Source organism: Phyllobates terribilis, unplaced genomic scaffold (assembly GCF_046119375.1).
Source record: "Phyllobates terribilis strain yellow unplaced genomic scaffold, ASM4611937v1 Scaffold_4__5_contigs__length_816908805, whole genome shotgun sequence".
NCBI classification, from domain to species: domain Eukaryota; kingdom Metazoa; phylum Chordata; class Amphibia; order Anura; family Dendrobatidae; genus Phyllobates; species Phyllobates terribilis.
This window is the reverse complement of record NW_027362764.1, coordinates 556010455-556035465: the sequence shown is the minus strand read 5'-3', so window position 1 is coordinate 556035465 and position 25011 is coordinate 556010455.

Genomic DNA, 25011 nt, shown 5'->3' with positions numbered 1-25011 from the left:
TGTTGATGATGGAAACCACCATAAAAGTGAGAGAACAAGATCACCCCCTGTCTATTCAACAACTACCAAAAGGAAAAATTCGTAGAGCACAACGGGAAGATCAGATAATTGGTAGAATACTACTTTATGTGGACCAAAATCGGTTTCCAAGTAAACGGCCGAGAGATTATGAGTCACCAGCAGTATCTGTTTTAGTTAAAGAATGGACGAAGCTCTACCTCAGTGAAGATGGTATCCTGTATCGCAAAGGAGAACAAAACCAGCAGTTGGTACTACCCAGAGTATTCTGTAGGTTGGTCTTCAAAGAACACCATGAAAATATGGGACACCTGGGAGTGGAACGGCAACAAACTTGATCCATGAAAGTTTCTTCTGGCCATACATGCAGAGAAATATTGAGAGGTACGTGACCAGGGAGTGTGGATTTCTGAAAGATAAACGTCCCAACGCATCAACCCGGGCACCTATGGGCAATATCCAAACTACGTATCCATTCGAGATGGTCTCAATAGACTTTCTACATCTCGTGACGTACAAGGGTGGCTACAAATACATCTTGGTGGTGATGAACCATTTTACTCGATTTGCTAAAGCATATTCCACCACCATTAAATTGGGTTGAACAGCGTCAGAAAAGATCTTCAATGATTTTGCTTTGAGGTTTGGGTTCCCTACGAGGTTACACCATGACCAAGGAAGAGAATTTGAGAACCAGCTCTTTGCCAAGCTAGGAAATTACTGTAGAATTCGGAGATCCCACACAATGCCCTATCACCCATAGGGTAATGGACAAGTGGAACGTTTTAACCGGACATTATTGTCGATGTTGCGCACTTTAACAGCTGATGAGAAGAAACACTGGAAGAGTTCTGTCAAAAGTGGTACATGCCTATAGCTGTACAAAGAGCGATACAACGGGTTAGTCACCCTTCTTCCTATTGTATGGACAATCGCCAAGACTGCCAGTCGACATCATATTCGATACTCCGGTGTGAGAGACTTACAGAACATATCCAGAGTACGTTTGGAAATGGAAGAAACGGATGGCAGAGGCATACAACATAGCATCCAAAGTGGATACTCAAGGACAGAACAAGAGTAAGGAGTACTATGATCGAAAATGTTATAGAGCAGAATTGGCACCAGGAAGCCGGGTGCTAGTCAAAAACGTACGTGAGAAAGGCAGTCCAGGAAAACTTTGCTCATACTGGGAAGACAAGGTGTATGTGGTCGTTAAGAGGAAAGCTGAAGACAGCCCAGTGTATGAAATGCGATTGGAAACGGGAGACAAGAAAACCAGAATAGTCCATCAGAATTTACTACTACCCTGTGATTATCTCCCACCACAACAAGACTTCCCAGAAGAAGACCAACATCATCCGAGATCGACTAAGGGACCACCACAGATTGAAGCTCAGGAGGTGGATAGTGACCTTGAAAGTTCAGATGAAGAAGAACACACCGTTGTATTTCTCGGACCGGCAAGGAGAGGGATGTACCATCCTCAGGAGTGTGAACTAATTCCCGTGGCTCCCGAGTTTGTACCAACGAGTACAGATGAAGTCCAATTCAGATTTGACGATCGAACACGGGTCCCTGAAGAGACCGATCGACACTCAGGAGGAGAGGAATTACCAAACTGTGCGGAAACCGGCGATCCAGGAGAAGTACAGGAACTTACGGAGGCAGCTCCAAGAGCATCTGAGGAAGCACGGGAAATGAGTGCAGCGAAAGAAACTCCTGTGACCGAAGAACCAGTGATATCTGAGGAACAACCCACCAGGAGGATGTCGACTTGAGAAGTGAGGAGGCCTGTGATGCTGAAGTATGAGACACTTGGTGAACCGAGTCAAGTGCCAATAACTGTAGACTAGAAACAGGTATCTCTGCCTATGGAACAGGTATGCCCACTGGAGTGGTATTCACCGCTGAGAGGCAGTATGGAAAATGTTGCCTACTGGAAAAACTTGTTTTCATGCTTTGATTTCCCCTAAAAGACTTTGTAGAAACAAAGAAATGTTGATGCTAGTGAGAGAGAGCTGGTTGAAGACGTGCGAAAATCTCCAGCTGAAGAGATGCTGATTGTTTTAATTGTGTTAATTGTTTATTTCTTACAGGAGTCCTACAAGTAAAAGGTCATAAGAATAGGTTGTTATCAATGTTTATGAACATTATACCAATTTGACAATGCCAATCTGTATATGAAGTTATTCAACTTTCACCACTGTCTCAGAATTGGTCAGAATGACCAATTAAGACGAATGTCGAGGACGACATTCAAAAAGGAGGGAGGAGTGTGACAGGCAGAAGTAGTGCTGTTGCTTCAAAAGCATCCAGCAACTATTAGAAGTAACACAAGCACACCAGACAGGAAATTTTGTGCTCCAGAAGCATCCAGCAACTAGAGGGGTTAACACAGTCACAGGAGACAGGGAGTGTTTTAGCAGAGCCCCAGGAGGATTGTGGGGAAGTTGTTGTTTACTGTCTGGCTAGAGCCGAAGAGAAAGGTGGTGTATGATCTGCATCTCACAGAAGGCAAGGGGTCAGAATTCAGGTCAGAAGGGAAGCTAAACACAGGTCAGATAGACTCCCTGAGCTAACAGTGCCGAGTATTATTGGGCAGAAAGATAAGGACTGGAAGCAATCCTGTCATAGAGATCATCTCCCTCATCAGACCCTCCCCCCCTCTATCTCCATGCAGGATAAAGAATGCTGTGTACTATTGAGTCATTGTGAAGGAAAAGCCTGTGGCTGTGTATGCATTAAAACTGTGCTGTACTGTGCTACTGGATAGACTGTACTACTGTGCTGCGAAGGAGATTGTACTGTTGTTACTGGAGCCTGTTGCTCAAAGAGACACTTAAATTGCACTGGCCGTGCCTCATTAAATGTTACTGTTCTACCGTTTCAGAGAACTATTGTCAAATGTGTCTGGTCAGCAATTGAATCTATCCTGTGCCTGAGAGAAGCTGCAGCCTATGGTCACCCTGAGTAATGGTTCCCCCAGAATTCCAACAAATTCATGTAACCGGTCTCGCCCCTATCTGAACTTAGGTGGCGTACGTGTAATAATAGCCTAGGAGGGGGCCATGGATATTGCCCCCCCCCCAGACTGAAACATCAGCTCTCAGCTGCCCCAGAAATTGTACATCCATTAGATGTGCCAATTCTGGTGCTTAGCCTTGCTCTTCTCACTTGCCCTGGTGCGGTGGCAAGTGGATAATATTTGTGGGGCTGATGTCAGCTTTGTAATGTCAGCTAACATAAAGCCCACAGGTTAATAATGGGAGAGGCATCTATAAGATGCCTCCATTACTTACCAAATAGTCAAATGTAATAAAAACACACACAGAGTAAAGTCCTTTTATTGAAATAAAAACAGATTCTTTTATTTGAAAGACACTCTCCCCATCCTCTTTCACTTATTTATTACTTTGTCCCTGAAGAGGCCACCTCTGCTTCATCTGGAATGCATGGCTGAGCGATGGCATGATGTGACCGCTCACCCGTGAATCCAGGAGACACTGAGCAGAGCTGAGAACTGCTGCCTGTGACCGGCAGTAACCTCAATGACGTCACCGCAGGTGTCTGAAGCTGCACTCTCAGGCTCAGATCAGTCTCTCCTGGATTCACAGCTGAGCGGTCGCATCATGGCATCGCTCAGCCATGCAATCCACATGTTGAAGAGTTGGAGCACAATGTGGGACATATGGATTATCGTTGGACAGGTGAAGAATATGGTGTTTTATTATTTTTAATTTTACAGTAATAAATAGGGTGGGGAGTGTTTCTTTCAAATAAAGGAGTCTGTGTATTATTTCAATTAAAGAACTTTACTCTGTGTGTGTCTATATTGCATTTAACTATGGGTTAGCAATGGGGGTATCTTATAGACGCCTCTCCATTACTAACCTGTAGGCATGATGTCAGCTGACATTACAAAGCTGACATCAACCTCACAAATATTACCCCACTTGCCACCCCACCAGGGCAAGTGGGAAAAGCCAGGCAAAGCACCAGATTGGTAGATGTACTTTTTTGGGGTGGCTGCAGGCTTCTATATTTAGACTGGGGAGGGCCAATATCCATGGCTCATACCAGTCTGAGAATACCAGCCCCCAGCTGTCTGCTTTAGCTTGGCTGGTTTTCAAAAATGATGGGGACCCCACGCCATTTTTTTAAATTATGTCTTAAATAATTAAAAAAATACATTGTATGACCCCTCTATTTTTGATAACCAGCCAAGATAAAATGGACTGCTGGGGGCTGCCTGTGCTGGTTAGCAATTTTATTTTTTTATTGCACAGGCTACGGCTGGTGAACATTCATCATATTACATCTGCAGGGCTGTGTGGGGTGCACAATTGGGGGATCATACTGTGTTGGGGTCACCATACTATGCTTTGTGAGTTGCAGTGGGGTACAGTAGGGTCATTAAACTGTGCATGTGGAGGCTAATGTGGAGGAATTCACCAAGGGGGTATCATACTATGTTTGGGGGGCACATTTTTTGGGCATCATACTTTATGGGGGCAATGAAAGAGGACTCTAGGACTTCAGCAGGAGGAAAATTACTCTGTAAAGGCTGCAAAGTTGTTAGATACGTTCTTTGTTACCCAGACAATTAGTTATTTAATTTTTATTTCGGGGGGGGGGGGCAATTAGAACTTCTGCTATGGGGCCCCATGATTTCTATGTATGCCCCTGGCCATTAGTACTACTATTAACCCCATCAGCCCGAAGCCTGTTTTCACCTTCCTGACGAGGCCAATATTTTGGGCCAATGACCAGTGTCACTTTATGAGGTAATAACTTTGGAACGCTTCAACGGATCTCAATGGTTCTGAGATTGTTTTTTCATTACATATTTTGCTTCTTGATAGTGGTAAAATTTATTTGATATGACTTGCGTTTATTTGTGGGGAAAAAAAAAAAAAAAAAATCGAAAATTTGTTGAAAATTTTATATATAAATTGCCTCTTCAGAAAAAAAGAGGTCTTGTACTCTATAGCGCCACCTATTGGAAGCAGAAATCCTACAAGTCACAATCAACCCTTTAACGAGTTGTGCAATATGACTTAGGATAAAAGCCAAATCAGAATCTCAATTTGCAGACACGGAGTTTTGGGCTGTTGGCCCTTGTCAGTGCAAAGTATGAGATCTGATTTGGCTAGGTGAGAGGCTCTGGACTGAGGTCTAAGGGGTAACGTTTCTCTTATGGAGAGTGACACACCAGCTCTGGCACGTCAAGGTAAGGAGGCTTATTCGCCATGCAATGCTCCTCTGGTAGATTTAATAATAGGTGGTGCTATAGAGTGCAAGACCTCTTTTTCTCTGAAGAGGCAATTTGCATATTAAATTTCCCAGAGGAGCATTGCATGGCGAATAAGCCTCCTTACCTTGACGTGCCAGAGTTGAAAATTTTAAAAATTTAGCAATTTTCAATCTTTTAATTTTTATGCCCTAAAACCAGAGAATTATGTCACGCAAAATAGTTAATAAATAACATTTCCCACATGTATACTTTACATCAAAACATTTTTTTAGGAAGTTATAAGGGTAAAAATTTGACCAGCGAATTCTCATTGTTGCAACAAAATTTACAAAACCATATTTTTTTTAGGGACCCCATCACATTTGAGCGGTCTATATGAATGAAAATACCCAAAAGTGACACCATTCTAAAATCTTCAACCCTCTAGGTGCTCAAAACCACATTCAAGAAGTTTATTGACCCTTTAGGTGCATCATGGAAATAAATGTAATGTGGAAGGAAAAAATAAACATTTAACTTTTTTTCACACAAATTTTCCTTTAGAAACAAGTTTTTTTTACTTTCACAAGGGTAAAAGGAAAAAATGGACCCCAAAATTTGTTGTGCAATTTCTCTTGAGCACAATATACCCCATATGTGGGGAAAAAGAACTGTTTGGGTGCACGGCAGGGTTCAGAAGGAAAGGAGCACCATTTGACTTTTTGAATGAAACATTTGCATGTAAAATTAGTGGATGTTATGTCGCGTTTGGACAGCCCGTTATGTGCCTAAACAGTAGAAACCCCCCACAAGTGACACCATTCTGGTGTGCTAGAAGAGCAGAATCCCCCTCAAATGACCCCATTTTACAAATGATACCACTTTGGGAACCTATCTACAAGTGTGATGACTATTTTCACTCCATGAGTGTTTTCCAGAAACAGGCAACAGTGGATGTTTCTGAGTGAAAATTTCAAACTTCTGTAGTAGTGACCAGTACGTTGAAGTGACCAGTACGTTGAAGTGACCAGTACATTGAAGTGCCCGTAGCTTGTGCCCAGCTCATGCATCTGGAGACACGCATCCGCAAATTAGGCAGGCTCACCTCGCTACAGAAATGCCAAACATGTGGATGCTAAATGTGGTTTAGATACACTGAGGCTCGAAAGGGGGGGGGGGTGTATGGATTTGGGAGTGCAGAATTCGCTGGATTTCTTTTGGGGGGCAAGGAGCCATAGCACTTTTCCAGAGCCTTTGTACTACCAGTAACGTGGAAGCCCCCTCTACTTCCTATAATAGATGACATACCTGAGTGGGGGCTTTTTTTTGCGTTGTGAGTTGAAGCTTTTATTGGGAAGATTTTACATAACATTTTGGATATCATTTATCTGGAGCTCTACGTTGAGCACTTACTTTGGGGTTTCCATATAAATCTCTGAGTGACATGATTCAGATGAAACTCCGTAGGGATCCATTCACTAAAATGAGTCAGCAGAGTTACTCTGGACTCTGTCTGGCCTCTGTTCAGTGTTGTCATTCTTTTCAGAAGTGCACAAAACTGTGGTGGACTTCGCTTTTATGCATGCCTAAAAAGACGGACACTGCCGGATAATAGGCAAGACGGCGTCCACAGTGCCTCCATCTGCATCATTATACGGAATCTTCTGTTGGGGGTTCCGTTTGAATCACTTATTTCAGAGATTTACACGGAAACCCCGATGTAAGCGCTCAATACAGAGCGCAGGATAAATGTGTGCCGAGCCTTACTGCGATCTTTGGGAGGCAGAATGAACAAAAAAATCAACAGCAGGTAAAGAATTGGTTTTATTTATTTTTTTATGCAGTTCATAGTGTGGTATAAGTGATTAGACGACTTTATTCTTCGTGTCGGTGCGATAACAGCGATACCAGATTTATATCAGGCTTTTATGTTTGGCTGCTGTCATTCACTAAAAAAACTTTTTTTTGCCAAAACTAGCATTGCCATATTTTGATAGCTATAATTTTTCCATATTTCAGCCGTCAGAGTTATGTGAGGGCTTGTTTTTTTGCGGGACGAGTTGACTTTTTATTGATATCATTTTTGGGCACATGACATTTTTTTTATCGCTTTCTATTCTGGTTTTTGGGAAGCAGAATGAAAAAAGACCAGCAATTCAGGAATTGTTTTTTTGTTGTTTTTTAATGCCGTTCCGCGTGTGGTAAAATTGATAAGGCAGATTTATTCTTCGGTTAAGTACGATTACAGTGACACCACATTTAAATCTTTTTTATGTTTTGTCGCTTTTACACAGCAAAAAGAAAAAATAATTATTTTTGCATAGTTTTATTCTGAGAGCTATAACATTTTTATTTTTCTGCTGACGGAGCTGTATGTTGGCTTGTTTTTTGCGGGACAAGATGACGTTTTCAGCTATATCATTTTTATTTACATTCGTCTTTTTGATCGCATTTTATTGCACTTTTTGTTCGGCAGTATGATGATAAAGCATATGTTTTGTCTTGTTTTTCATTTATTATTTTCCAAGAGCAGAAAAAAACAAAAAAATAGCACCAAAAATTTCAAAAGCACTGGTATATAATTACCTGTCAGATAGTATATTGCAAACCGGTTGTGACCACACAGCTTCTAATCTTAATCATCCAGACCTTTAGATTTGTTAAGCCAGGAGAAATACACTATTATCTTTGTTGACTTTTGAATGTATGTGTTTCTTTGGCTGGTCAAGAAGGACAGTGACTCAGTGTTTGCTAACAATGATGTTTGTTACTATGCTAATTGCATATTGTACTAAGCCAGTAAGTTTATTTACAAGAGCAGGGGGATTAGCTCAGACAATGAGACCAGAGTGCTGCACCTTTCCCCTCAACCTGTGACTGATGACCTTACCCACATATGTAAATATAAAAAGGGTTTTCTATCCTGCTGCAAGGAGAATCAAGGAGAATCAGAGAGACACTCTTCAGAACAGCAACTTGGTTGCATGGCTCGATCCAGAAAGACACAGATTTGGATTCTCTAGGATTCCAGCCTAAGGGTATATGGTCCTGACTGGAAGAATACAGATCTGCTCCATTGACCATCAGAGAACTCATGGATACATTTGGGGAACCCAGGTTGAGACAATGAGGTCACCTGGTCCCATGGATATGTTGTTTGGGGTTGCCAGGTGGAGCCCTCCGGTCGCCTGGAACCCATGGAGATGTTCAGAGAAGCCAGATTGGGACCAGTTGGTCATCTGGCCCCATGGAAACTCTCAGAGAGGCCAGGGTGGGACACTCGGGTCCCCTGGTCTTGTATCTGAATGGACTGTCAGGTTCCTAATCTTGCTGCTACCTCGCCTATGTGGGGGTTCTCCAAAAGCGGGGGGGGCCAATGGTTGAGGTTGTTGGCCCTGGAAGTCCCAAAGTCGCAGCTGCTCTATTTTCGGCAGGCCAACGGAAGAGTGAGACTATGAGTTCTATTTGTTTATTGTTTGTTTGGTGGTTCAATAAAGTATTGCCACACTGTTTAACCCACTCCCTTTGTTGCCTGAGTGGTATTATGCTCACGGAAGACCCGCGTCTTCACACCAGTACTCTGGAATCTCGGGTGCAAACCTGGAGAAAACAGTTGCAAGCAAGTCCATGTAAAAAGAAAAAAAGGTTGCACTCACCGTCCCTTTAAAAGTCCTTTATTACATTGCAGCTAAAAACATACAGGCAGGGGAATGAAGTGGATCAAAGTTGGACGACGGCCATTTTGCGCCTCCTGCGCTATTATTTTTATGGTGTACACTGAAGGGATTAACTGGTGGGACAGTTTTCTAGGTCGAATCCTTCCGGATGCGGCGGAACATATGTGTACTTTTTTTTTTTACATAAATAAATGTATTTATTGGATTAATACTTTTTACTTTTTTTGTTCTTTATTTTGCGTTTTTTTTATATATATTTTTATAATTTTTATTAACTTTTTTTTACATTTTTTTTACATTGTCCCAGGATGGGAAATCGACTTCAAAGTGACAGATCGCTGATAATGATGAGCGAGCACTAAAATGTTCGGGTACTCATTACTTGAGTCAAGCAAATTGAAATGCTCGAGTGCTTGGTTTGAGTAATGAGCCCAATGTACCGTATTTTTCAGACTATAAGACGCACTTTTTTCCACCAAAATTTGAGGAAAATGGGGGGGTGCATCTTATAGTCTGAATGTTGCTGGGGGGGGGTGTGTGTACATATACTGTGCTGGGGGGAGCAGTTGCGGCGGAGGAGCGGGGCACAGGAGGCAGCAAGCTGCCTGCTGCAGCCTACACTGTTCCCGCTGCTAAAGAAAATGAATATTCACTGCTCCCCATGCATGGCGATCGCGTGTGCCCGCTGTTAAAGGGCATGAATATTCACCCCCTCTCCACGCCCACACAGTCCTGGATGCAGCGCTGGAGGAGAGAGAACAAAGGTGAGTAGGAGTGTTTATTTTTTATGTGCAGCCTGATGGGGATTAGGGGGCCCATGCATACCAGGATAAGGATGGCGGGTGCCATGCATACCAGGATAAGGATGGCGGGTGCCATGCATACCAGGATAGGGATGAGGGGTGCCATGCATACCAGGATAGGGATGAGGGGTGCCATGCATACCAGGATAGGGATGAGGGGTGCCATGCATACCAGGATAGGGATGAGGGGTGCCATGCATACCAGGATAGGGATGAGGGGTGCCATGCATACCAGGATAGGGATGAGGGGTGCCATGCATACCTGGATAGGGATGAGGGGTGCCATGCATATCAGGATGGGGATGGGAGCCATGTATAATAGGAAGGGGGGGCATATCTACCAGGATGGGGGATATTATCAGAATTGGGGGACATTACCCCTATTCCAGTGTCAGCAGCAGACCTGCTCCCCCTTAACAGTGCATCGTGACCACATTTTTTGCTTAAATTTTTTTTCTATTTTCCTCCTCTAAAACCTAGGTGCGTCTTATGGTCCGAAAAATAGTCCATGGGAAACTTGAGCATTTTTCCGGCAGCTTCCCCCAGTGGTCTTCAGAGGGCCTAAAAATTACCCAAATCGATGGGAAGAGTGCTCAAATTACATGGGAACAGCATGGGGAAGACCCCTGGAAGAAAGTTTGACTCCCACGTCACTGCTATCAACAATGTTGTCAGGTGTATTACGCCACTTTTATGGACACACAAAACATACAAAAACTAAACCAAAAAGGATTTTCCTGTGAAAAATGTTAAGGAACATCATTTCCAGAGTAATGACTTGTATATAAGGCAAAATAAATAACCAAAAACAAAAATGCTTTTCCACACCATGGACTATGTTCACACGTAGCGTTTTTGATGCTCTTTTGCTCTTTTACATTGCTTTCAACCATGAAAAATACATTCACCAGTAAATGTTATTTTAATATTTTACTACATTATCTGGTCATGTGGTATGTGAGACATGATCAGACACATCCTGTTTCATTTATGAAGGAGGGACTTTGAAAGTCACAAAGTCTATTTTTATAGGGCCATCAGGCAGCCCTTACTATTCTTAAAGGGCCAGCAGTCGGCCCTCACTATTGTTAGAGGGCCATCAGTTGGCTATGCTTTGCTGTTCCCATTATTAACGAGTCGGTCTCCTATACTGTTATTGCATAAGCAGTGACTGCAAGGGCTGCCAAAAATTTGAACGCATCCCAATACCCCTTTGAAGAGACATAGAGGAGGGCCTCAGTAAAAAAAAAATGTTCCCAAAGACATTGTATTTGAGTTTATGTTAAGCTGCTATCATTCGGTGGTGTTGAGAAGTCTGGCCCAATCCAGCCCTTGTTCATTTTTATAAGAGTCAGCCTGTCAGCATTTTCAGTTGACAGACGGATGCGCCTATCGGTTATAATTCCACCAGCGGCACTAAAAACTCGCTCTGACAATGTTAGCGTCAGGGCAGGCCAGGACCTCCAAGTCATAGAGAGCCAGTTAATGCCACGTGTCCAGCTTGGATACCCAATAATTATAAGGCACAGAGGAATCACGGAGGATGTTGGTACAGTCGGCAAGGTACTCCCTCACCATCTTCCAAAACTTTTCCCTCTTTGTGAGAGTACCCCGCGCCTCACAGCCTGTGCGATGGGAGGGTCTGAGAAAAGTGTTCCCCTGCCTCTGCTGGATTGCATTTTTGTCTCTCTTGCCTATACTTCTTGGTTGTCCAACGAACTGTGACCTCTGCCACCAGCGTTTTTAGATGTGAATTTTTTTAAATAATTCCGCAACAAGGGACTTCTCGTACTGCCCCATTTTATTAGGCCTGTCCTGCATGGGAATAAGAGACAAAAAGTCCTCCTTGTAGAGTGGGTCTAGAAGTGTCACCAACCAGTAATGACTGTCACCCAAAATTTGAACAACGCGAGGGTCACGGGCAGGGCCAGACTGGGACTGAAAATTAGCCCTGGCACACAAACCAAAACAGCCCACATGCAAATCGCTGTTTTCAAATAGGAATGTATCTTTCTATGCAGCCTTTTCTGTACAGTTTGTAGGTGAGAATACCAAGGGAATTCACTATGGGAAAAATGACAGCACATGTCCCTTTCAATGTCTTTAAAAGTTGGGAGATCTGCCATTCTGTGACTGCGCCTATGCCCCATGACCCTGCTGTGAATTTTTACTTTTGGAAAGGTGAACCAGAATTAGGACTTCTGCTATGGGGCCCCATGCCTTCTATGTACTGTATGCTCCTTGCTGCTGGAGGACCTAAGATCTGTGCATATTATAATAATCTTGATTTATACACTCAGTCCATCCTCCCCCCTAGATAAAAGGATTTTCCACCCAGTGCTGCACATTTTTAGTATTCAGCGAGCTGCACTGCTGACTAACTGTGTAATGTTGGTGTTTGGCTTTACCAGGCAGTTGTCACGCGACCATAAGTATGTGATCTGCCCAACACATTTTCATCACTTCTCATCCAATTCTCTTACTTTTCTATTGAGGGAAGCAGATGAGAATGTGTTTGGCACAGTGAGGGCTCACTCACACTGGTGTATAACATGGCTGAGTGCTATCCCATGTTTTATCAGATAGCTCTCGGCCCAATGTTGTACTATGGGCAGTGCAGATCTGCGTTGCTTTCTGCTGACCAAATTTGTCTGCAGAAAAAAAAAAAAAACATTTGCAGTAATCTGAGAGGCTCCTAGTGCAAAACTGGCTGGAGGACGGGGCGTTTTTAGTAGGGAGAAAACGTAATCATCATCAGCTCCAAAAGTCAGCCACCAGCCAGTTCTGGACCAGAGGAGAGAAATATGAATATTTAAAGGGGTTGTGCAGTACTTTAACACTGATGACCTATCCTTAGGATAGGTCATGAATGTCTGATCGGTGTTGGTGCGACACCTGGCCCCACCGCAGATCAGCTGTTTTCGGTGCAGGCAGGAACCGCTCAGTTACAGAACAGAACAGCTCCACCTACTGTATACTAGCTGTAACCGAGTACTGCACATCCGCCCCTTATTGATTTGAATAGGTGACGAATGTGCAGTACCCGACTGTGGCCACTATACAGTAGGCGGAGCTGGGCTGTGCCATAATGGAGCTGTGAGAACAGCTGATCAGCGGTGGTGCTAACTATCACAGCCACACAGATCAGACATTGATGCCCTATCCTAAGGATAAATCATCAATGTTAAGAGTGGACAGCCTCTTTAAATTGACTAAATGTGTCTCTGGGATGGGATAGAACACAAACTCACCCAGTGACCCAGACTGCTGCGGATGACTACTAATCTGGAGTAGATTAAACGGTGGATAGGGGCGTACAAAGAAGTCCTGCACATAGTATGATGGCCCCACATACATTCTTGCACATAGTATGATGGCGCCACATACAGTCATGCACACAATATGATGGCCCCATATACTGTATAGTCCTGCACACAGTATGATGGTCCCAAATATAGTCCTGCACACATTATGATGGCCCCACATACAGTCCTGCACACAGTATGATGGCCCCACATACAGTGCTGCACATAGTATGATGGCCCCACATACAGTGCTGCGCATAGTATGATGGCCCCACATACAGTGCTGCGCATAGTATGATGGCCCCACATACAGTGCTGCGCATAGTATGATGGCCCCACATACAGTGCTGCGCATAGTATGATGGCCCCACATACAGTGCTGCCCATAGTATGATGGCCCCACATACAGTGCTGCGCATAGTATGATGGCCCCACATACAGTGCTGCGCATAGTATGATGGCCCCACATACAGGGCTGCGCATAGTATGATGGCCCCACATACAGGGCTGCGCATAGTATGATGGCCCCACATACAGCGCTGCGCATAGTATGATGGCCCCACATACAGCGCTGCGCATAGTATGATGGCCCCACATACAGCGCTGCGCATAGTATGATGGCCCCACATACAGCGCTGCGCATAGTATGATGGCCCCACATACAGCGCTGCGCATAGTATGATGGCCCCACATACAGCGTTGCGCATAGTATGATGGCCCCACATACAGCGCTGCGCATAGTATGATGGCCCCACATACAGCGCTGCGCATAGTATGATGGCCCCACATACAGTGCTGCGCATAGTATGATGGCCCCACATACAGTGCTGCGCATAGTATGATGGCCCCACATACAGGGCTGCGCATAGTATGATGGCCCCACATACAGGGCTGCGCATAGTATGATGGCCCCACATACAGCGCTGCGCATAGTATGATGGCCCCACATACAGCGCTGCGCATAGTATGATGGCCCCACATACAGCGCTGCGCATAGTATGATGGCCCCACATACAGCGCTGCGCATAGTATGATGGCCCCACATACAGCGCTGCGCATAGTATGATGGCCCCACATACAGCGTTGCGCATAGTATGATGGCCCCACATACAGCGCTGCGCATAGTATGATGGCCCCACATACAGCGCTGCGCATAGTATGATGGCCCCACATACAGTGCTGCGCATAGTATGATGGCCCCACATACAGCGCTGCGCATAGTATGATGGCCCCACATACAGCGCTGCGCATAGTATGATGGCCCCACATACAGCGCTGCGCATAGTATGATGGCCCACAAAAAGAAAAAGTGGGCACTGCTGGGGAATAATAATCACAAATAGAAAGGGGTGCTACAGTAACCTGATGTAAAGACACAAAATTATTCGGAAGAAAAAGACTCAGGATATATAACCATGCACACCCAATGTTGGAAAAGTGAAAAAAATCTTTATTACATGATTACATTTAGACAACAAAAGAAACATTTTTTAAAAGCATTTAAAACAGACACAAACATGTGCAATCTTCATATGGGGGAATTCATGATAATATGCATAAAAATAGCAATAAACCCCACTATGTTATGTGCCATAGGTATATTTTACATCACTTATATAACATTCGATTAATGTAGACCTACTAAGCAACCCTGACTATAAATAGCACGGCACAACCAGTCAAAATATGTGTTTATGACAAACCAAACCCCCCTAAATAATATAAGTGAATCAAGGAATGAGTAGGAGAGATGGTCTATTGGTAATGGGGGCCCATATTTTAGAGGTATTGGCCAGATTGTGTCACCAAAGTCATATATGACGTGGCACAGTTGATCCAAATATAAATAACAAGCCAGGCATTCCTGAGTGGTCAAGTCAAGAAAATAAGTAAATAAAAAATATATGGAAGAATAATTACCTGCTGGCACCAGAGACCCTACGCGTTACGCTGCTCAGACGCAGCTTCGTCAGGGGTATGTTGTCTAAGAGCACATGTGTGTGTTATATAGTTGATCCCAAATGGTGTGACTAGTTTCAGGTGAGTGTTTGTCTCCCTATGGTGTGTAGACAGGCCTGTTCTCATCAGAATGTGTTCCACCCACTCCACGTGGAACGCAAACGGAAATGGGTTAAACGTCATATCCGGTCCACTTATATTATTTAGGGGGGTTTGGTTTGTCATAAACACATATTTTGACTGGTTGTGCCGTGCTATTTATAGCCAGGGTTGCTTAGTAGGTCTACATTAATCGAATGTTATATAAGTGATGTAAAATATACCTATGGCACATAACATAGTGGGGTTTATTGCTAATTTTATGCATATTATCATGAATTCCCCCATATGAAGATTGCACATGTTTTTGTCTGTTTTAAATGCTTTTAAAAATTTTTTCTTTTGTTGTCTAAATCTAATCATGTAATAAAGATTTTTTTCACTTTTTCAACATTGGGTGTGCATGGTTATATATCCTGAGTCTTTTTCTTCCGAATAATTTAGTATGATGGCCCCACATACAGTGCTGTGCATAGTATGATGGCCCCACATACAGTGCTGTGCATAGTATGATGGCCCCACATACAGTCCTGCACATAGTATGATGGCCCCACATACAGTCCTGTACACAGTATGATGGCCCCACATACAGTCCTGTACACAGTATGATGGCCCCACATACAGTCCTGTACACAGTATGATGGCCCCACATACAGTCCTGCACATATTATGGTGGTCCCACACAGTCCTGCACATAATATAATGGTCCTACATACAGTCCTGCATATAATATGATGGCCCCACATGCAATCCTGCACTTAATATGAAAGCCCCACATATAATCCCCCATGTAGTCTGATGGCACCACATATAATCCCCCATTTAGTCTGATGGCCCCACATATAATCCACCATGTAGTCTGATGGCCCCCACATATAATCCACCATGTAGTCTGATGGCATCCACATATTATCTCCCATGTAGTATAATGACTCCACATGTAATCCCCCATTTAGTCTGATGGCCCCACATATAATCCACCATGTAGTCTGATGGCCCCCACATATAATCCACCATGTAGTCTGATGGCCCCCACATATAATCCACCATGTAGTATGATGGCATCCACATATTATCTCCCATGTAGTATAATGACCCCACATGTAATCCCCCATGTAGTCTGATGGCCCCCACAAAGTACTGAATGGTTTAAAAAAAATGCTCCCCTCATTCCCCGCTATCCCCACAGGGTTGCAGCTGCAGCGTTGCTTGGGCAGGAGAGCAGACCATGCTGACATATGACAGTGTCACTGTTAGCGTGCTCCCGGCTGCAGGAACCTGTGGGTCGCAGCGTTCAGTTGATGAACGCTGCATGCATGTGCCCCACCCCAGTGACACTGAGCCACCACTGCAAGGCAGTTATAAAATTAAAGGGGCCGGTATCCAGAAAAATGGGCTGGCGGCCCCACAAGCAGTGCCATCTGGCGGACCACTGGGAAAGTGCCCGCAAGGGCAGATTAACAGTCCGGGCCTGGTCAAGGGAAAGGTAGCATAACAAACTCAGCCATGTGTGCCAGACTGCTGACAGGAAGACTTCCATGTCCTCACCAAGAGGACGACTGACCATGCTCTCCTCATCCTCCTCCTCCTCTTCCCTGTACTCAGTACATCCACGCTAAACAGAAGGTATGACTGTTGTGCAGGTAGTACCATCTATAGATCAGGAAACGAGCTCCTGTTCTTCCTCCTCCTCCTCATCATCATTGTTACCCAATCCACATTGGGATGAGATAAGGCTGGGCTGTGTGGAATCACACTGTATGGTTCATTGCTCCATCTCATCATGCTCCAGTTGCAATGCATCCTCTTTAATTGTGAGCAGCAAGCGTTTCAGAAGACAGAAGTGGGATGGTGATGCTAATTATGGCGTCATCACCACTCACCATCTTGGTTTAGTCCTCATAGTTTTGGAGGATGGCACAGATGTCTGACATCCATGCCTACTCCTAAGGTCTAATGTGTGGAGTCATTTTACCATGCGCCCTCACACGATGAAGTGCTGTGCCGGAATAGTCACTGCTCCCCATGCCCGGACTATGCGCGTGGGGAGAAGTAACCATTCATTCTCCCTAATAGTGTGCACACTGTACAATGCAGCCAGCAGTCTGTGTGCCCACTATTAAAGACCATGAATATTCACTACAACCCATAGGAGTGGATTGTAGTGAATATTCATCGGCTTTAATAGCGGGCACACAGACCGCAGAGCGGCAGCAGGAGCCGCGTTGCAGGTACAGTATGTGCGCTATTAAGGAAAATGAATATTCATTGCTCTCCACGCCCATGGGCGTGGGGAGCAGTGAACATTCATTTTCTTTAGCAGCAGGCGGCTGCTGCCTCCTGTGCCTCGCTGATCCCACGTTGCCGCTCCCTCCACAACCCCACCACCCACTGACATATATAGTCGGACACCCACAGCAATCATGTTATATTCGGACTATAAGACGCACCCCCCACTTTCCTCCAAAATTTTGGAGGAAAAAAAATGCGTCTTTTAGCCTGAAAAAATAGTACACTGTCTGCCTAACTCCTGCTATTACCACTGAATATATGCCCCGTCTCATGCTGCACATAACACATCTGCATCTCTGGCTGCTATGGGCATAAAAGGGGACAAACTTATGGTGTGGCACCCATGCTCCCCTGACCTCAACCCCATTGAGAACCTATGGAGCATCATCAAAAGGAGTGTCTATGATGGCGGGAGGCAGTTCACATCTAAGCAACAGCTCTGGGAGGGTATTCTGTCCTCATGCAAAACAATTAAAGCAGAAACCATCCAAAACCTGACAAATTCAATGGACGAGAGAGTTCAGAAGCTCCTTTCGAACAAGGGGTCCTATGTGCAAATGTAACATCACCTAGAATAAAGTTTTGAGTTGAAAACTGTTTGATTTCAGTTTGTAATAACCTGCTAATGCTTATAATTTCAAAAATGACCATTTTTTTTGTTTTTTATTAAAATGAAAAGGTTGAAAACTGCTGTGCATAATAATTTGGAACATGCATTTTGAGTGCAGTTTGAGTTTTTTATTTTTTTAAAAATATACTGTTATAGGCAGTTTGTACAAAAACCTTTCAATTGTACTCTAATAGTTATTTGACTGGAAAATTACAATGACTGCAATTCATATAGGTAATTTGGGAAAATCTGGGAAAATATTATTTGCATAATAATTTGGAACACAGTGTAGACCTGATGACGCTCTGCGGCCAGCCAATCACTGTGTAGCGCCGGCGTCCCTGCCCTCTGCTAGGCAGGGACGCTGTTCCCCTCACCTCCCTGCTCCGTGCCCGGCGTCCTCCTCCCGCTCTGCTGGCAGCGCGCGCTCCTTCCCATCCACTGTGCTTAGGGCGCGCGCGCTCTCCCTCCCTCTTAAAGGGGCCGCGCGCGCCGTCCTAAGGAGTCCCCGGCCAATGGCCGGAGGACTTCACCATATATAAGGCACCTCCTCCAAAATGGAGGTGCCCGAGCAATGCTGTTGCACTGTTCACTACTCTGCTTCAGCCCTCAGGTCCCTTTGCCAGTTACCTGCCAGATACCTGCCAGATACTTGCCAGATTCCTGCCTGATTCCTGCCAGCCTGATATTCAACTACCTGCCTGCTAGCCTGAGGTCCGACGGTCTGCCTTACTACTCCTGTCAGTCTGTCTAAGGACCAGCTTGCCCGCTCACCTGGGAGCGCACATCAACTACCTGCCTGCTTGCCTGAGGTCCGACGGTCTGCCTTCCAACTCTTGTCAGTCTGTCTATGGACCAGCTTGCCCGCTCACCTGGGAGCGCACATCTGCTACCTGCCTGCTAGCCTACCTGGAGGCTCTGCCGTCACGTGCTGTGACCACCTGCCTGTCCAGTGACTCCTGCCCGCTCACCTGGGAGCGCTCATCTTTTGACAGTCTGCTAGCCTACCTGGAGGCTCTGCCGTCACGTGCTGTGACCACCCGCCTGTCCAGAGACTTCTGCCCGCTCACCTGGGAGCGCTCATCTGCCGCCTGTCTGTTGGTCTTCCTGGGAGCTCCGCCGTCACATGCTGTGACCACCCGTTTACCCAGAGACTCTCGCCTGCTCACCTGGGAGCTCACGTCTACCATCAGCCACCACAGGTCGTACCAACCCTTTACCCAGAGACTGCCCCGGTCACTTGCCGTGACCATCTGCCCGTTCACCCAGAGACTGCCCCGGTCACTTGCCGTGACCATCTGCCCGTTCATTCAGAGACTGCCCCGGTCACTTGCCGTGACCTCCAGCCCGTTCACTCAGAGACTGTCCCGGTCACCTGCTGTGACCTCCTGCCCGTCTTCCCTGGTCGCCACCCGCTCCCTTACAAGGACTGCCCCCTTGTATAGTAGCTCAGAGGTTCCGCCTCCCAGACCCGTTACAGTTTGCTCGGGCCATGGAACCCGGTGGCACCCAAGCTCCCTCGCTCTCGGACCTGTGTCATGAACTGTCCCGTCAAAGGTCCCAACAGGAGTCCATCCTGGGTCACCTGCGGAATGTCAATACTCGCCTGGACACTCTGACTGCTCCACCAGCAACCTCCGCCAGTGCCATGTCTCGCAATCCGGCAGCTCCGCTGCCCACTAACACCATGGTATCCTACCCCGGACCCCGGCTTTCTGCACCTCCTCGCTTCGGAGGCGACTCCGCCCAGGCTCGGGGCTTCATAAATCAGTGCACCCTGCACTTTGAACTATTGTCCCACCAGTTTAACTCCGACCGGGCCAAAATTGCATTCATCATGTCCCATCTCACCGGGGAGGCCCTGGCCTGGCTAAATCCTCTATGGGAGAGAGGAGACCCCCTGGTGTCCAACTTGCCTGCTTTTCTCACGGCTTTCCGGAAAGTCTTCGACGAACCCGGACGGAAGACCTCATCCGCATCATCACTGCTACGCCTCCGTCAGGGAAGTCTCACCGTGGGCCAATATGCCATACGGTTCCGTACCCTTGCCTCGGAGCTGGCCTGGGATAATGACGCTCTGGTATCCGTCTTCTGGGAGGGTCTGTCCGGCCGTATTAAAGATGAACTTGCCGGTCGGGACATTCCTACCACTCTCGATGACCTAATAACTCTTGCCACCCGGATTGACCTACGGTTCCAGGAGCGTGCCAAAGAGGTCACCCGTGAGAGGAGGTTACCATGTCTAGCTCCTACTTTTCAGAAGCCCGTCACTCCCTCCGTCTCTACCCAGGTACACTCTCCTGAGCCTATGCAGGTTGACCAGACCAAGATGGTCAAAACCCGTCAGGACTTACGCCGTGCCGAAGGGAGCTGCTTCTACTGTGGCAGTAAGGAGCACCGGATCCGTGCCTGCCCGGAGAGGTCGGGAAACGCCTGTGTCTAGGTTCGCTCAGAGAGGTCAACCTAGAAAAAAATAAATCCTCTCCATCTCTGTTGCTGTCAGTCTCAATCGTCTGCGGGGAGAACCGTTATTTCGAACTAGCCAAACTTGACTCTGGAGCAGCCGGGAATCTTATTTCTCAGTCCCTGGTAGAGAAATACCGCATCCCCACCAAACCTCTGGCTGTACCCTTGTCTGTTGCTGCCGTGGATGGGGGCCTCTTACCACGCCCCATCCAACTCATCACCGAATCCATTACTCTGCAGGTGGGAATGCTGCATACTGAGAGTATCTCCTTTCATGTTCTGCCTGGACTCTCTCACGCCCTCTTACTAGGTCTACCTTGGCTCCAGAGACATGCACCCGTGCTTGACTGGCAGACCGGAGAAGTCCTTCGCTGGGGACAGGACTGCCATAATACCTGTCTGGTTCCCGTTCATCCCGTCCGTCCTTCTCCTACCCCAGCTAATCTACCTGGACTTCTGATTCCTTATTGGTCTTATGCTGATGTCTTTAATAAAAAGGAAGCAGAGACACTACCTCCTCATAGACCATACGACTGCCCTATCTACCTGTTACCTGGTACTACTCCTCCCCGTGGGCGTATTTATCCTTTATCTGCTGCTGAGACCCGGTCGATGTCCGAATATATTGAGGAGAATCTGGCCAGGGGATTCATCTGGAAATCTACCTCCCCGGCGGGAGCAGGCTTCTTTTTCGTCAAAAAGAAGGACGGCTCTCTCCGTCCCTGTATAGACTATAGAGGCCTTAACCAGATCACGGTGAAGAATAAGTACCCCCTTCCGCTCATTCTGGAGTTATTTGATTGTCTTAGGGGGTCTAGAATCTTCACCAAACTGGACCTCCGTGGGGCGTACAACCTGGTTCGTATCCGTCAGGGGGATGAATGGAAGACGGCATTCAACACCCGGGACGGCCACTATGAATATCTGGTAATGCCCTTTGGTCTCTGTAACGCTCCTGCCGTCTTTCAAGAGTTGGTCAATGACATCTTCCGGGACCTTCTCTACTCCTGCGTAGTTGTGTACCTGGACGACATCTTGGTCTTCTCTCCGGATCTCCAGACTCACCGGAGGGACGTTCGTCAGGTCCTGCTCAGGCTCAGGCAGAATCACCTCTTCGCTAAATTCGAGAAATGCCTCTTTGAGCAGACCTCGATTCCGTTTTTGGGCTACATTATTTCTCAGACCGGCCTACGAATGGATCCAGAGAAACTGTCTGCCATCGAGAAATGGCCTCGACCGGAGGGGTTGAAGGCCATTCAGCGATTCCTGGGCTTCGCCAACTACTACCGCCTCTTCATACCACACTTCTCTTGCCGGACTGCCCCAATTTCCGCGCTCACCCGTAAGGGTACTAATCCCAAAGAGTGGCCGCCCGAAGCAGAGGAGGCCTTTCTTTCCCTAAAACAGGCCTTCTCTTCCGCCCCGGTGCTGCATCGCCCGGACGGCAACAAGCAGTTCTTCCTGGAAGTTGACGCCTCCTCCTCTGGAGCCGGAGCGGTACTTACCCAAAAATCATCTTCCGGGAGAATGGTAACTTGTGGCTTCTTCTCCAAACTCTTCTCCTCTTCTGAGCGCAACTATTCCATAGGAGACCGAGAGTTATTGGCCATCAAACTGGCATTGGAGGAGTGGCGTTACCTACTCGAGGGGGCTCTTCACCCAGTAATAATTTACACTGACCACAAGAACTTGGCTTACCTCCAGCATGCCCAGAGACTTAACCCGCGCCAAGCCCGGTGGTCCTTGTTTTTTGCTCGCTTTGATTTTGTTTTTCATTTTCGCCCGGCTGACAAAAACGTCAAAGCAGATGCCTTGTCCCGATCCTTTCTGGTGTCCGATCTCGAGGAAGAACCTAAACATATCATCGATCCCGCCAGAGTAATGCAGGTGGCTCCCGTGAGCCTAAATCGTCTCCCTCCCGGTAAGACGTTCGTATCAGTACCTGATCGGGAGAAGATCCTACACTGGGGTCACTCGTCTAAACTAGCTGGCCACGCCGGTCAGAAAAAGACCCTCCAGCTTATTGCCCGGCACTACTGGTGGCCTACCCTGCACAAGGACGTAATAGACTTTGTTTCTGCCTGTGTGTCCTGCGCCCGCAACAAAGTCCCGAGACACCTGCCAGCCGGTCGCCTTCTTCCGCTTCCTGTGCCTGCTGCCCCCTGGCAGCATATTGCTATGGACTTCATAACTGATCTCCCCGTCTCTGCCGGTTGTACGGTCATTTGGGTGGTCGCTGACCGCTTTTCCAAGATGGCTCACTTTATTCCCCTGCCTGGTCTCCCGTCTGCACCCGAGCTGGCTAAAGACTTTATCCGCCACATCTTCCGTCTTCATGGCCTGCCCCTCCACATCGTGTCGGATCGTGGGGTACAGTTCACCTCACGTTTCTGGAGAGCCACTTGTAAACTGCTAGACGTCACCCTGGACTTCTCTTCCGCTTACCATCCACAGTCTAATAGTCAAGTGGAGCGGATCAATCAGAACCTGACCAGTTACCTCCGGCACTTCGTTAATGCCCATCATTCTGACTGGGTGGATCTCCTACCATGGGCCGAGTTCTCCTATAACAATCACGAGAGCAAATCCTCTTCCAAATCCCCGTTTTTTGTAGTCTTCGGTCAGCATCCTCGGATTCCTTTTCCTGTCTCCACCTCTGTGGACAACCCGGCTGCGGAATCTCTCGTTAGCAAATTTTCCTCCATTTGGGAGAGTACCCGATCCGCACTCCTTCAGTCGTCCGAACGGATGAAAAGACACGCTGACAAAAAACGCCTGGATCCTCCACAATTTCGTCCTGGAGATAAAGTCTGGCTCTCGTCTAAATATGTCCGACTCAAGATACCTTCCTATAAGTTAGGGCCTCGGTTCATCGGTCCTCTGGAGGTCATCAGTCAGATCAACCCGGTGGCCTATAAATTGAAACTCCCGGCCAACTTACGGATCCCTAACTCCTTCCATGTATCTCTCCTCAAACCTGTGGTACTTAACTCTTTTTCCAAGTCTACAGGTACGCCTCCTGCTCCGGTTTCTGCTGAGGACGAGTTTGAGGTAGAGAACATTCTTGCCACCAAAAGGGTAAGAGGAAAGACCTTTTTTCTAGTAGATTGGAGGGGGTTTGGTCCTGAGGAGAGAACGTGGGAGCCCCGGGAGAACATCCATGCCCCTCTTATCCTAGCTAAATTTTTGTCTGGCCTAAAAAAGGGGGGGCCTAAAGGGGGGGGTACTGTAGCGCCGGCGTCCCTGCCCTCTGCTAGGCAGGGACGCTGTTCCCCTCACCTCCCTGCTCCGTGCCCGGCGTCCTCCTCCCGCTCTGCTGGCAGCGCGCGCTCCTTCCCGTCCACTGTGCTTAGGGCGCGCGCGCGCGCTCTCCCTCCCTCTTAAAGGGGCCGCGCGCGCCGTCCTAAGGAGTCCCCGGCCAATGGCCGGAGGACTTCACCATATATAAGGCACCTCCTCCAAAATGGAGGTGCCCGAGCAATGTTGTTGCACTGTTCACTACTCTGCTTCAGCCCTCAGGTCCCGTTGCCAGTTACCTGCCAGATACCTGCCAGATACTTGCCAGATTCCTGCCTGATTCCTGCCAGCCTGATATTCAACTACCTGCCTGCTAGCCTGAGGTCCGACGGTCTGCCTTACTACTCCTGTCAGTCTGTCTAAGGACCAGCTTGCCCGCTCACCTGGGAGCGCACATCAACTACCTGCCTGCTTGCCTGAGGTCCGACGGTCTGCCTTCCAACTCTTGTCAGTCTGTCTATGGACCAGCTTGCCCGTTCACCTGGGAGCGCACATCTGCTACCTGCCTGCTAGCCTACCTGAAGGCTCTGCCGTCACGTGCTGTGACCACCTGCCTGTCCAGTGACTCCTGCCCGCTCACCTGGGAGCGCTCATCTGTTGCCAGTCTGCTAGCCTACCTGGAGGCTCTGCCCTCACGTGCTGTGACCACCCACCTGTCCAGAGACTTCTGCCCGCTCACCTGGGAGCGCTCATCTGCCGCCTGTCTGTTGGTCTTCCTGGGAGCTCCGCCGTCACATGCTGTGACCACCCGTTTACCCAGAGACTCTCGCCTGCTCACCTGGGAGCTCACGTCTACCATCAGCCGCCACAGGTCGTACCAACCCTTTACCCAGAGACTGCCCCGGTCACTTGCCGTGACCATCTGCCCGTTCACCCAGAGACTGCCCCGGTCACTTGCCGTGACCATCTGCCCGTTCATTCAGAGACTGCCCCGGTCACTTGCCGTGACCTCCAGCCCGTTCACTCAGAGACTGTCCCGGTCACCTGCTGTGACCTCCTGCCCGTCTTCCCTGGTCGCCACCCGCTCCCTTACAAGGACTGCCCCCTTGTATAGTAGCTCAGAGGTTCCGCCTCCCAGACCCGTTACACACTGTAATTCCCACAACCAACATGGTATGCCATTACAGTGCATGGCAAGCAATTCCTGCATGTTCAGTGGCTCTCCAAAGAGCACCAAACATGCAAGGGTGGACCTAAGTTCCCGTCCGAGCAATCCGAAATTACTCGCCGAGTGCCGAGCTTGTTGAGC